The sequence below is a fragment of the Nannobrachium achirus genome, assembly GCF_963921795.1.
Source record: "Nannobrachium achirus genome assembly, chromosome: 1".
Classification (NCBI taxonomy): domain Eukaryota; kingdom Metazoa; phylum Chordata; class Actinopteri; order Myctophiformes; family Myctophidae; genus Nannobrachium; species Nannobrachium achirus.
Window position 1 is genome coordinate 73,179,819 of NC_137810.1, and position 12,134 is coordinate 73,191,952.

Consider the following 12,134-nt stretch of genomic DNA (forward strand, 5'->3'; position numbering starts at 1 on the left):
TAACTCTGAGCTAAATTTGAGATGCAACAATTCTGCTAAATTGAGCAACATTTGAGAAATTATTGAGATCTCCTGTAAAGCTCATCAGAGCTTCCATCTGAGGCATGTTGCTCCCCAGAAATAGAGGAGAAACAGGAGCAATAGCTGAGATCTCCTTTTTGTATCACCTTGGTCTCATTTGTGGCTTGAGAAACAAACGAGCAATAGATGAGGGCTCAATCATGGATTCTGCTTTCCTCTGGGAAGGTGGAGTCTGAAGAATAAGTCAGGTCACGGTGGAAGCTAGGGAGAAGGTCTGCAGTATTAACTGAAGCTAGGGAGTGAGTCTACCATTCTAAGAGCAAATGGGAGTTTATTCCTCTGTTTGCGAGTCAGGAGGGCAATGAATCTAGGGCAAGTGGATTAATACAATTCGAAATATTAATCACAATAATTTTACTGACCAACAAAACACGTACCTGGCACTGGAGCTTGTGTCCATATACGTGAAAGGCTGGCACAGCCAAGGACAGACCAGTTTGTATTCCTTCTCCTCTCTTCTGATTGATTAAAATAAACAACAGTGAATACATAAATACTCATGACAACATTTACTCGTACAATAGTTTTCAGAAATGACTTACCTGCATATCGTCACCTTATTAATATTCCCTGCCAGGCCCGATAGTCCCGAGATTATTCCAATGTCTTTCCCCGCCAGGCCCGATAGTCCCGAGAATTAAAAAAAAAAAAAAAAAAAAAAAAAAAATCAAAGATTTTTTTTTACCCCCAAAAATGGAGTAGGCATGATAGCAATCGCGAAATTGCATGTTTAACCCCCATAGCAACCCCATCTTTCAAGCATGGCAGCCATTTTGGCAGCCATCTTTGTTAAACATAGTGGCTGTTATCTCATGAATGCCTGAACGGATTTCCATTCGGATTTTTTTGTTTGAAAGCTGTGAGCAATGTGGACACACGTGGTGCATTATCTAGGCATGGGTGTGCATGATCCGTGCACACCCAATTACATGGAAGTCTATGGAGACGAATGGCAGGTGGGAGTACGGAGGTATGTTAAAATGGCGGTCAATGTGTTAAACTAATGGCCTAAGTCATTTTTTCCGAAAATGAGTTTTTGGCCTAAATCACCTCCTGATGATGCTTGCCACCTCTGGTAAAAGCGCCTAAGTCCCAACTTAAAAGGCCTTCCTGTTACACCCTATTAAAACAATTGCCTATGTCAAGACTGACACTTAGGCCATTTTTTCATAATAAAATGTGACTTAGGCCATTTTAACACACCTTTCAAAATGGCGTCTTCTAGGAGAAGAAACAAGAACATATCATTTCAAGATGTTATTTCCATGGTTCAGGGCTCGTCCCCTATTGGTAAGTTATAACTTTTACTGTAATAAAAGTTAGCTTGTATGTTGTGTAGTTATTTAGTCTTTTACCTTCACACAATGTATAGTTTAATCTAGGCACTTCCTCAAAAACTAATTTCACTCACTCACCAGTGGGTTACAGACATTAGCTTGCTCCATTCATTAGGCCAGGGGTCTCCAACGTTTTCATGCCAAGGACCCCTTAGCTGAGAGAGAGATGAAGCAGGGACCCCCACTACATAAAGTAAAAAACTTGTGTTGCAGATGTTCATGTTCATGTTCATGTTCATGGATTTAACAGGTTAGACTTGTTTGACAGCACTATCAGCTGTTGGAATAATTCAACCACTTGAACTGTCAATACCTACTAGTCTGCTCTTATTTTCCCTCTACACCAAACCTCTGTGCCAAAAAATAGCCGATCTACAAGCTCACAACGCCACGCAGTGCGAGGCGTTGTGAGCTTGTAGATCGGCTATTTTTTGGCTAATGTTCCACTAAGAATAGGGATGCTAGGGTTCAAGTGATTAATGTAAACAAACATGATCATACCACACAAAGATTTGGCGGCCCCCCTGTAGTAACTCTGAGGACCCCCTGGGGGTCCCAGACCCCCTGTTGAAGACCTCTGCATTAGGCTATTAATTAGTAACAGTAACTTGTTACTACATTTGTGCCATTTGAGAATTTCACAAAATATTGCCATTGAAAAGTCAATAAATTGTTAGTGAGTTGTCAGAACATTTTCAGGTAAAAGGAGTGTTCAATCTGGGAAAACATGCATTTACAGAAAGATACAGGAAAAGATCATGAAAGCTTGCAGAGTTCGAATGTCACATCTGTAGTTACTTATTTCAATAGTGAGTGGGCTACTTTATAATTACCTTGCCTTTGAAATGAAAGAAAAAAAATCTTGTTCTCAATATTTATTATCTTCAAACTATATTTATTCTCCTTCCCAGCCAGCACGCCCACATGGGTCCCGCATGGGTACAGGGTGGGCTTCCCTACATGGGCCCCATGTGGGAATGTCCGCGGTTTCCACAAGGGTCCCTCGTGGGTTAGCCCACGTGGGCTCTGTGTGGGTTCTACATGGGCCCTGGGTGGGCCCCACCTCGGCTAATTTATATGGGACCCAGGTGGGAACCACTTGGGCTAGCCCACGTGGGCTCAACGTGGGTTCTACGTGGGCGCTGGGTGGGCCCCACCTCGGCAAATTTATATGGGACCCATGTGGGAACCGCCTGGGCTAGCCCACGTGGGTTCTATGTGGGAATGTCCGCGGTTTCCACAAGGGTCCCTCGTGGGTTAGCCCACGTGGGCTCTGTGTGGGTTCTGTATGGGCCCTGGGTGGGCCCCACCTCGGCTAATTTATATGGGACCCAGGTGGGAACCACTTGGGCTAGCCCACGTGGGCTCAACGTGGGTTCTACATGGGTCCTGGGTGGGCCCCACCTCGGCAAATTTATATGGGACCCAAGTGGGAACCACTTGGGCTAGCCCACGTGGGATCAACGTGGGTTCTGCAGGGGCCCTGGGTGGGCCCCACATCGGCAAATTTATATGGGACCCAAGTGGGACCCACTTGGGCTAGCCCACGTGGGCTCTGGGTGGGTTCTGCATGGGTCCTGGGTGGGCCCCACCTCGGCAAATGTATATGGGACCCAGGTGGGAGCCGCTTGGGCTAGCCTGTGTGGGCTCTAGGTGGGTTCTACATGGGCCCTGGTTGGGCCCCACCTAGGCAATTCTATGCGGGAACCATAGGGGATAAACGTGGGATCCAAGTGGGCTCAACCTTGCTCCTAGGAAGATTTTAATGGTAGACTAAAACAGTGTTTGACATGAACTGTGTTAATTATTGAAACACCTAAAATACATTTTGGATGAAATAGACAATATACTGTATATTTGACAACGTTTATTACAAAAATAAACAAGATAATAAAATACAATATAAATAAAGATAGCAGCAGCATGAAGGCAAACAGATCAAATGTGCAAGTGTACATACAGTACATTAAAAAAAACACTTGAAATGCAAAAAGAGATATTCCCATAATGCTCCACAGACTGCTAACAGAACAAAATAAAGGATAAAAAAATGTCCAAAAACATAAATTGTGTAAGAGGTGCATCAAAATCTTGAATTTTGTAACAAAACTGTTTTAGGGCATAGGTTTTCTGGAATCCACTGTTCATTCATGTTGCATTCATCAATCTGGGTCCGCTGTGCTTGTGGGTGTTTTTTTTAGCCAACCACAGGGGGGAGAGAGAGAGAGTTTGTCTAATGGGGTGGCACATCATCCAGATCTTTTTCTGTTGTATGTCCTTACACTCCGTTGCAGCAATCCAGTCGAGTGTGTCATTGTCTAGGTCATGATCATTCTCGGCCACGATCACCATTCAGTGGCTGGTATATAGGGCAGCTGGTCATCACATGCTACACAGTCTGTGATGGATCCTGTGCTGCACTGAAACGTCCCACACCTGTCCTCAGGTGATTGAGGGTTGTCCACTCCTTACGGGGGAGGTGCTGGTCAGGAACATCTGTGAGATCCTTGATGAATTGGTGAAGCCTGGATGGTTCTGCTGCGTTCCACTGGTCTGTCCATCTTGCCTTCACCCAGGAAGCCTTAACCTTAGATATCTCCGACATGGCAATTCCTGAGTTTATGGCAAAAGTCAAAGAAAGGATTAGCCACAAGATATGAATGTAAAGTAGTCATTCTATCTTTAAACACACTTACACTGGCGTCACCAGGAATGAGATTTTAGTAGGCGAAATGCCAGCCGAAATGCCAGTGAAGTGCATTGCGACGCATTGTGAGCTTGTAGATCGGCTATTTTCAAATAGACAAAATGTATAGGGCTGAAGAGATTAATGTAGGCCTATGTTTTATAGCCTAATAATATTCTAAATAAGTAACTAGTAACTAAAGTCCAATAGTGTAGTACACAGGAGACAGACCATTTGGCGAGCGTGTGCACATTTGATTCTTTGTAAAGCCAGGTGACGATGACCCAAAGTAAACCCCCGTCACCCAATGAAAACAATAGCAAAGATTTGCATCTCTATAAGCAAGTTGAGTAGGCCTATGCTATCAGCTGCCTACTGTCTACGTGCCTGCTGACTGTGGACAAACTGGTTTTGAATGTTCAATGTTTTCAGGCCACGGACCCCTTTGTTGAGAGAGATGAAGCAGGGACCACCAAAACCTTTACATAGATTCCATATAGTTTCATCATGACAGGAAAATCATCATTGTATTTTGGATCCATGTCGATTTGTGTTTCAGATATTTAACCACTTGAACAGTCAATACTTAATAAAGTTGACATTTCACTCACTACTTGGTCTGCTCTTTTCCCTCTCTACAAAACCTCTTTGCCCAAATGTCTGATCTACAAGCTCACAACGCCTCGCAGTGCAAGGCGTTGTGAGCTTGTAGATCTGCTATTTTTGGCTCAAGTTCTCAGAATATGGACGCTAGGGTTCAAGTGGTTAATATAAAAAATGAGAAAATAAGGTTTCTATCACACAAATATTTGGAGGACCCCCTTTAGTGACTCTGAGGACCCCCTAGGTGTCCCGGACCCCCTGTTGAAGACCCTTGATGTAGAATAAAAATGTAACTGCCAACCGTGATCTCTTCAACAAATCTGCCCCTTCCACTAGTTAGCTGCAGCCGTATGCTGTCACATTCAACTTCAGTTTTTTCCACACAACATTAAAGTTAGCCAAGATCAATATCCCAACAAAATCACAAACATTATGTAAGTTTATATTACCATTGTCACTTATGGGGTACTTCATTGTCTGTCTGTAGATTGAAGCCTCTGCTTTTCAGGTTTGGGTTGAGCACATTATTTGTCTTCAAGAAAGAGGGGACAAATGAGATTTCAAAAGTTAAAGCAATGTAAATTTCAATGTAGGCACACACATATTTCAATCTGGCTTGATTTACAAGCTCATAACGTGCTGTGATGCTTTATTAGCTAGTAGAGCTGCTGTTTTTGTGGGTTTGCCCAGACTAGGAACACATTGGGTACATTAACCAACATATACAGTACATACGGTAAACCAACATACATTGTAATCTAGGGATTTAAAACATAATATATAACAATATTGGCCTGCCTAAATCCATGGTTTGAAATAATTTGTTACAATGTGATAACATAACATTACATCTAGAGCATAAAACATGTAACTTGTTGTTTAAAGATAATGTCCTTAGTTAAGTTGACAAAATCAACAAACCGTGAGTTAAAACTAGCCTGTATCTAGGCTAGTCTAGAACATTTTAGAATATAGATTAGACAATGAGGCTACTTACCATATACTTTTGGATTTTTTAAGGTCCATTCGTGGAAGCAAGTCCTGTCATGAAGTTCCTCACTCTCAAATGACAAAGAAAAAGTGATTCAGTTTCAAAAAAGTCTGGGAAGCACAGTGATTGGTTAGACGGTCAATAACACCTACATGTGAAATCACCCTGTATTCACATGGTAATGAGAGGCTTGGTTTGGTCTACTCACTGTGTCTGTCTGTCTGTCTGTCTGTCTGTCTGCCTGCCTGCCTGCCTGCCTGCCTGCCTGCCTGCCTGCCTGCCTGCCTGCCTGCCTGCCTGCCTGCCTGCCTGCCTGCCTGCCTGCCTGCCTGCCTGCCTGCCTGCCTGTCTGTCTGTCTGTCTTGTTGAACAAAATTAATGTGGTGTTGTAGCCTAACGTAGCCAGACTATATACTAATGCAGCTAACTAACTGCAGTATTGGGTGGATTGTTTAGCTCTGCTAGGCTAGTGGTGTTGTACAAAGCAGCTAGGTAAACTAACTAGCAGCACATAAAGCAAAGTCCAAAGTCTGGCCAATCGTGGGAACACAGACAGATTGTGTATGGCCTGAGGCCCACTTCCATGTTATTTTGATCAACATTTTGCCTGTTATCTCTCCTATTGGTACAGCATGGAATTGTTATAGCATCAAAGCCATGGATATTATTACTATTATTACCCAGGCCTAATTAGCCCACATGTAGCCCATGCAGAAACCGCGTGGGCCAGCCCACTTCCATACCATGCCTAGTTAGCCCACATTTAGCCCATGCGGGAACCACGTGGGCCAGCCCACTTCCATCCCAGGCCCAGTTAGCCCACATGTAGCCCATGCGGAAACCACGTGGGCAGCCCACTTCCAACCCATGCCCAGTTAGCCCATATGTAGCCCATGCGGGAACCACGTGGGCCAGCCCATGTCCATCCCATGCCCAGTTAGCCCACATGTAGCCCTTGCGGGAACCACGTGGGCCAACCCACTTCCATCCCATGCCCAGTTAGCCCACATGTAGCCCACGCGGGAACCACCTGGGCCAGCCCACTTCCATCCCATGCCCACTTAGCCCACATGTAGCCCATGCGGGAACCACGTGGGCCAACCCACTTCCATCCCATGCCCAGTTAGCCCACATGTAGCCCACGTGGGAACCACCTGGGCCAGCCCACTTCCATCCCATGCCCACTTAGCCCACATGTAGCCCATGCGGGAACCACGTGGGCCAGCCCATGTCCATCCCATGCCCAGTTAGCCCACATGTAGCCCATGCAGGAACCTCGTGCCCCAGCCCACTTCCATCCCATGCCCAGTTAGCCCACATGTAGCCCATGCGGGAACCACGTGGGCCAGCCCACTTCCATCCCATGCCCAGTTAGCCCACATGTAGCCCACGCGGGAACCACCTGGGCCAGCCCACTTCCATCCCATGCCCACTTAGCCCACATGTAGCCCACGCGGGAACCACGTGGGCCAGCCCACTTCCATCCCATGCCCAGTTAGCCCACATGTAGCCCATGCGGGAACCACGTGGGCCAACCCACTTCCATCCCATGCCCAGTTAGCCCACATGTAGCCCATGTGGGAACCACTTGGGCCAGCCCACCTCCATCCCATGCCCAGTTATCCCACATGTAGCCCACGTGGGATCCACTTGGGCCAGCCCACTTCAATCCCATGCCCAGTTAGCCCACATGTAGCCCATGTGGGAACCATGTGGGAAAGCCCACTTCCAACCCATGCCCAGGTATCCCACATGTATCCCACGTGGGACCCATGTAATTTGCCCACATCAAGCCCATGCCCACGTGGTACCCAAGTAGCCCAACTCGTACCCATGCGGGACCCATGTGGGCGTGCTGGCTGGGTTTGCATCTAATATTAATTTGACCAAATAATATTAAACCAAATAGCTATGATGACACATGTGTGACCTTATGCCTAAAAGGATAACATTAATAGGAATGTTTTCCCTTTTTGGTAGGAGATGCACTTGATGAGACTACTGTTGAAGATTCCAGACAGAGAGACAATACTGCTGAGGATCTAAGCCAGACAGACACAGAGGACAAGACAGACACTGCTGCTGAAGATCTAAGCCAGACAGACACAGAGGACAAGACAGACACTGCTGCTGAAGATCCAAGCCAGACAGAGACAGAGGAACACACAGAGACAGAGGATGAGGATGATCTAGTAAGAGATCCAACTTATACACCATGTGCGGAACACACAGAGACAGAGGATGAGGATGATCTAGTAAGAGATCCAACTTATACACCATGTGCAGATGTGTCCTCTGCCTGCGAAGGCAGCCCAGCTACTGTGGCACTTCAACATCAGGAGGATGAGGATGCTGCAACTAACCTACTGCATCTAGAGGTTGAGGATGTGGAAACTCCACAACAGCTAGAGGACGAGCATGACGAAGTGGATGAGCACAGAAAAAGGAAAAGGAATAAGAATCTGAGCCCACAAACATGGCAGCAAAATCAGGCCAAGAGGAAACGGCTCCAAGGACTTCCATACAATTCCAAAAAAGGCAAGGAAGTAGCTGCAAAGGTTATGGGTCCTCCCTGCAACTCAAAGTTTTGTCAACAAGCCAAAACTCGAGACTGCCAATCAATAACCGAAGAGCAGCGTCAGAAGGTATTCCAGAAGGTATGGTCAATGGACACATGGGATGAACGAAGGATATACATCACCACTTTGGCCACCAAGATTGCTATAAAGCAAAAAAAGGTTACTGAGGGTTCCAGGCGCAATACCACATTCTCCTACATACTGAAAGTTGAGGATGGAACCAGTCACAGAGTGTGCAGGTCACTATTCGCATCTACAGTTGGTGTTCCTGAGAGAACGATCACACACTGGCTGACTGAAGACAGCAACCTTGAGGAACAAGAACCAGCCCCAGCCCCGGAAAGACAAGCTGGACCTAAGCATGGCAGTCATGCAAAGCTGGAAGAAGAAGTCACAGCTTTCCTTAAAGGAGTAGTTCACCACTTTTCAACCTGTCTTCATATAATAAGTCCTCACTAATGTTTATGATAAAATATCCTAATTGTTTTCTACTCAGTCCACGTCTCATAGGAGAGCTGTGGGAAGTTCAGAATCCATCGTCTTGTGACATCATCATTTTCCAAAAAAAAATATTTAATCAATATTTTTGAAAAAATAATTTAGATTTTTATTATTGCGAGAACAATGGCTTCCACTTTAAAATTGCAACTTTTCAGGAATAGAAAGCCTGCAGTTTCTATAAGCTGGATTGGCAATCGTTCTGCGGCGAAACTGGGCGGAGCACACTTGTAGTCCACTACACTACAGTGCGTTGAGCCTTCGGTCTGCAGTGATCATGAATTTGTTTGTCTTTGTTATATTGTAAAATTTAAAATTTTGTGACTTTTGTCTAAATAAAAATGTCTTTACAAAATAAATGAAGTGGTAGTAAAACTATCATTATATGTATCTCACTGAAAATGATTCAATATATATATATATATATATATATATATATATATATTCTCTCTCTCTCTCTCTCTCTCTCATATATATATGGATGACCAGCTGCTGATGCTGAATATTCAACCCAAAGCCCTATGGTGGTGCGTGTTGGAATGATAATATGGATGACTTTTGTCAAAAATACATGGATAATTGCTAACGCAGACAATTAATTTCTCGTAGTCCATGCGGGCATTGAATGGGTACATTTCTGCTCCCACTGGCATGGGCTTAATATGCTTAATATAGGATGGGCACACAATCATACTTGTCAACTATGTTGACAATCTCGCAAGCTTGACATAACTGTCATGTAGGCCTACACGCAAGTTTTGGAAGTTATTACTCAAGTTTATATATGGGTGGGTGACGTGACGTAACGTTTTCGCTGTCCTCGGTGTCAAACATGTATAAATAAAAAATATATTTGTCAAAAACCTTCTGAATATTGTGCAGGACATTAAGCTTTATGTGAACTTACTCAAGATTAAAACATTTCATTCCTCATTTCTTCAGAATGTTCAACCAAACATGGCAAAACTCATATGGTGTGACTGTCCTGACCTTGTTTCTCAAAGTGGGAACTTGAATAAAACTAAGAAAAAGAATTGCTAAAAATCATTTGAAAATGAATTTAGGCTAAAAGAAATGTCTATTTGTGAGCCTATATCTTTTCAAAGTCAAAGCATAATGTTTTCAGTCATTTCTGATCAAAAACATTTTGTCCCCCAAACCAAAATCATTTGGTGTGACACTAGTTTGGACAAATTAAACAGGCAATTATTTGGACACCTATTGGCTAGAGAGGTCCTTCTTCTGTAAGGCTATTCAGCACTCCCAGCACAACTGCAAGACAGGTGTCTGAGGTGAGTTATGATTTTAACATTTTCATGAAATGCCATCTTGTTGAAACTTTGACAAACTCACCACTTTGGATGTCTGTTGGTGTGACACCTTTTCATTAAAAAGTTATTTGAAGTTTTGGTCATATTTCCATGTAGATCTAGGTTGCTTTGTTATAGCTAGCATGCTGTTAGCATGCTAATGTGTACATAGTAGCCTCAAGGTAAACCTAAATGCAGAAAACGTAATATGGTGTGACACTTAATCATAATGGTGTGACATGTCTGCTTGTCACGCCATATGACTTGATTGTCACACCATATGATTTATACTGTATTTAACTACAGATATAACAATAAATAACAAAGTTCCATGTTTCTTTTGTACATTTAAACATGTGTTTTAAACATTTTTACATAAAATGTAATTTAGCTTCATTCAGTGATACTTAAAATTCATCAGACAGAACAGAAACCCCTTCACAGAAACCTTAACATATTGTTTCAATCTAAACAATATTTTCTCTTTGTCTTAAACTATACATTCCATTTTCTTTTGTCAGCTGGAAAATGACAAGTGCTGAGAGAACGAGAAAGTACAGGGAGAAACTAAACAATGACCCAGCAAGGAGAGAGGAGCCAAAGGGGCGAGACTGCATTTTCTACGAAGAGCAGGAGGTTGTCTGTGGCATAGCAGAACCGCAACAAGGCAGCCGGTTTGCTACCCTCACCAAATACGACTGGCTGATGTACAATACAGTCTAAATGTATAATCTAATCTGATCTAATACTTTTGTACTTTCACTCACTGGACTGGACAGTGGACAGTGTTAAGGTAGGACCCGAGACAAAACTAGCGAAAATAGCTGATCTACAAGCTCTCAACACGTTGTGCTGCGAGAGCTTGTAGATCAGCTATGTTCGGAGTTGCGCAACTCAGCACTCTTTAGCTAGTGGAGATGTGGTGTAATGTCATGATTCCTAATTACATTTGTTCAACACAAAATGCTGTGTTCAAGTTCAGGAGACTTCCGTGGGCCGGCAGAAGACACCTAAGTCTTCTGCCGTGGGCCGGCAGAAGACTTAGGTGTGCGTAGCATTCCTGTGCACATCCTCATCATCCATCTACTACTACAATTCTTTCTTATCCCATGTTAAAGCCCTACAATAATATCCTGTTCAGAAATATTAAGGCCATGTTATCCTGGGTAATTGTTTAATCAATCAGTAAAGTTCAGTACTCACTAATAGGTAGGTTAAAACACAGTTTGCTTTGACACATGAAGATATGATCATACGGTGTGACACTAAATCATTTGGTGTGACATTCCAAATAGTGAAAAATCATACCTTTATTAATGATTAAACCAAAAAAATGTGTATGGATTACATAGAGAATATTATCAGGAAGAGTCACAAATATTTGTGTAATTTTAGAGTAAGTTTTGACAGAATACATTTAAAATATGTTGTAAGATCATGAACATGGGCCTCACACAGAGTGTCGATTATGAAAAAAATATACAGATATAATTAATTTTCAAAAAACTATAGTGGATCACTGGTTAGTTATGATAAAGGACTTTGATAAAGTGAGTAACTTAAGAAAGATGTACTCCATTTTCATTTTATGAACAATTATTTTCATGTCACACCATATGACGATTTTAGGCACAAGTACAACAAACTGCTGAATAAAGTCTGATTCCAATAAAATATCTAAAAACAAAATGTATTTCCATAAGGTTGAGAGTGAGTAGAACAAAAGTAAATAACTTTTATGCCTGCAATTTAAAGTTTTTTTAAAAACACATTTTTTGGGGCGTCACGTCACTGACCCACATATGCCGTTCAGCATTTCACATTGGCAGCAGTGCCAGGCAGGGTGACTGACAGCAGCGGGGTCTAGCTGCATGTGGTCACCGTGAATGACAAAACAGAGCAGAGGTGAGACCGGTCTGGTCAGCTACTAATCAGTGTCAGATATGTTACTACTAGTTGACAAGTCTGGTACTGATTGTGTGCCCATCCTGAAGCCCATGCCAGTGCGCTAATCACCGGGAGCAGAAATGGACCCGTTCGTTGCCCGCC

General features: G+C 43.3%; 1 long non-coding RNA gene across 1 annotated transcript; it reads right to left on the reverse strand.

Moving 5' to 3' along the window:
• Positions 1-3,624: 3,624 nt before the first annotated feature.
• On the reverse strand, positions 3,625-5,850 carry LOC308293457. The gene is made up of 3 exons (XR_013962472.1): positions 5,705-5,850; positions 5,157-5,239; positions 3,625-4,031 (listed from the first exon to the last, which is right to left on the reverse strand). It is a non-coding gene; the product is annotated as an uncharacterized lncRNA (long non-coding RNA).
• Positions 5,851-12,134: the final 6,284 nt, after the last annotated feature.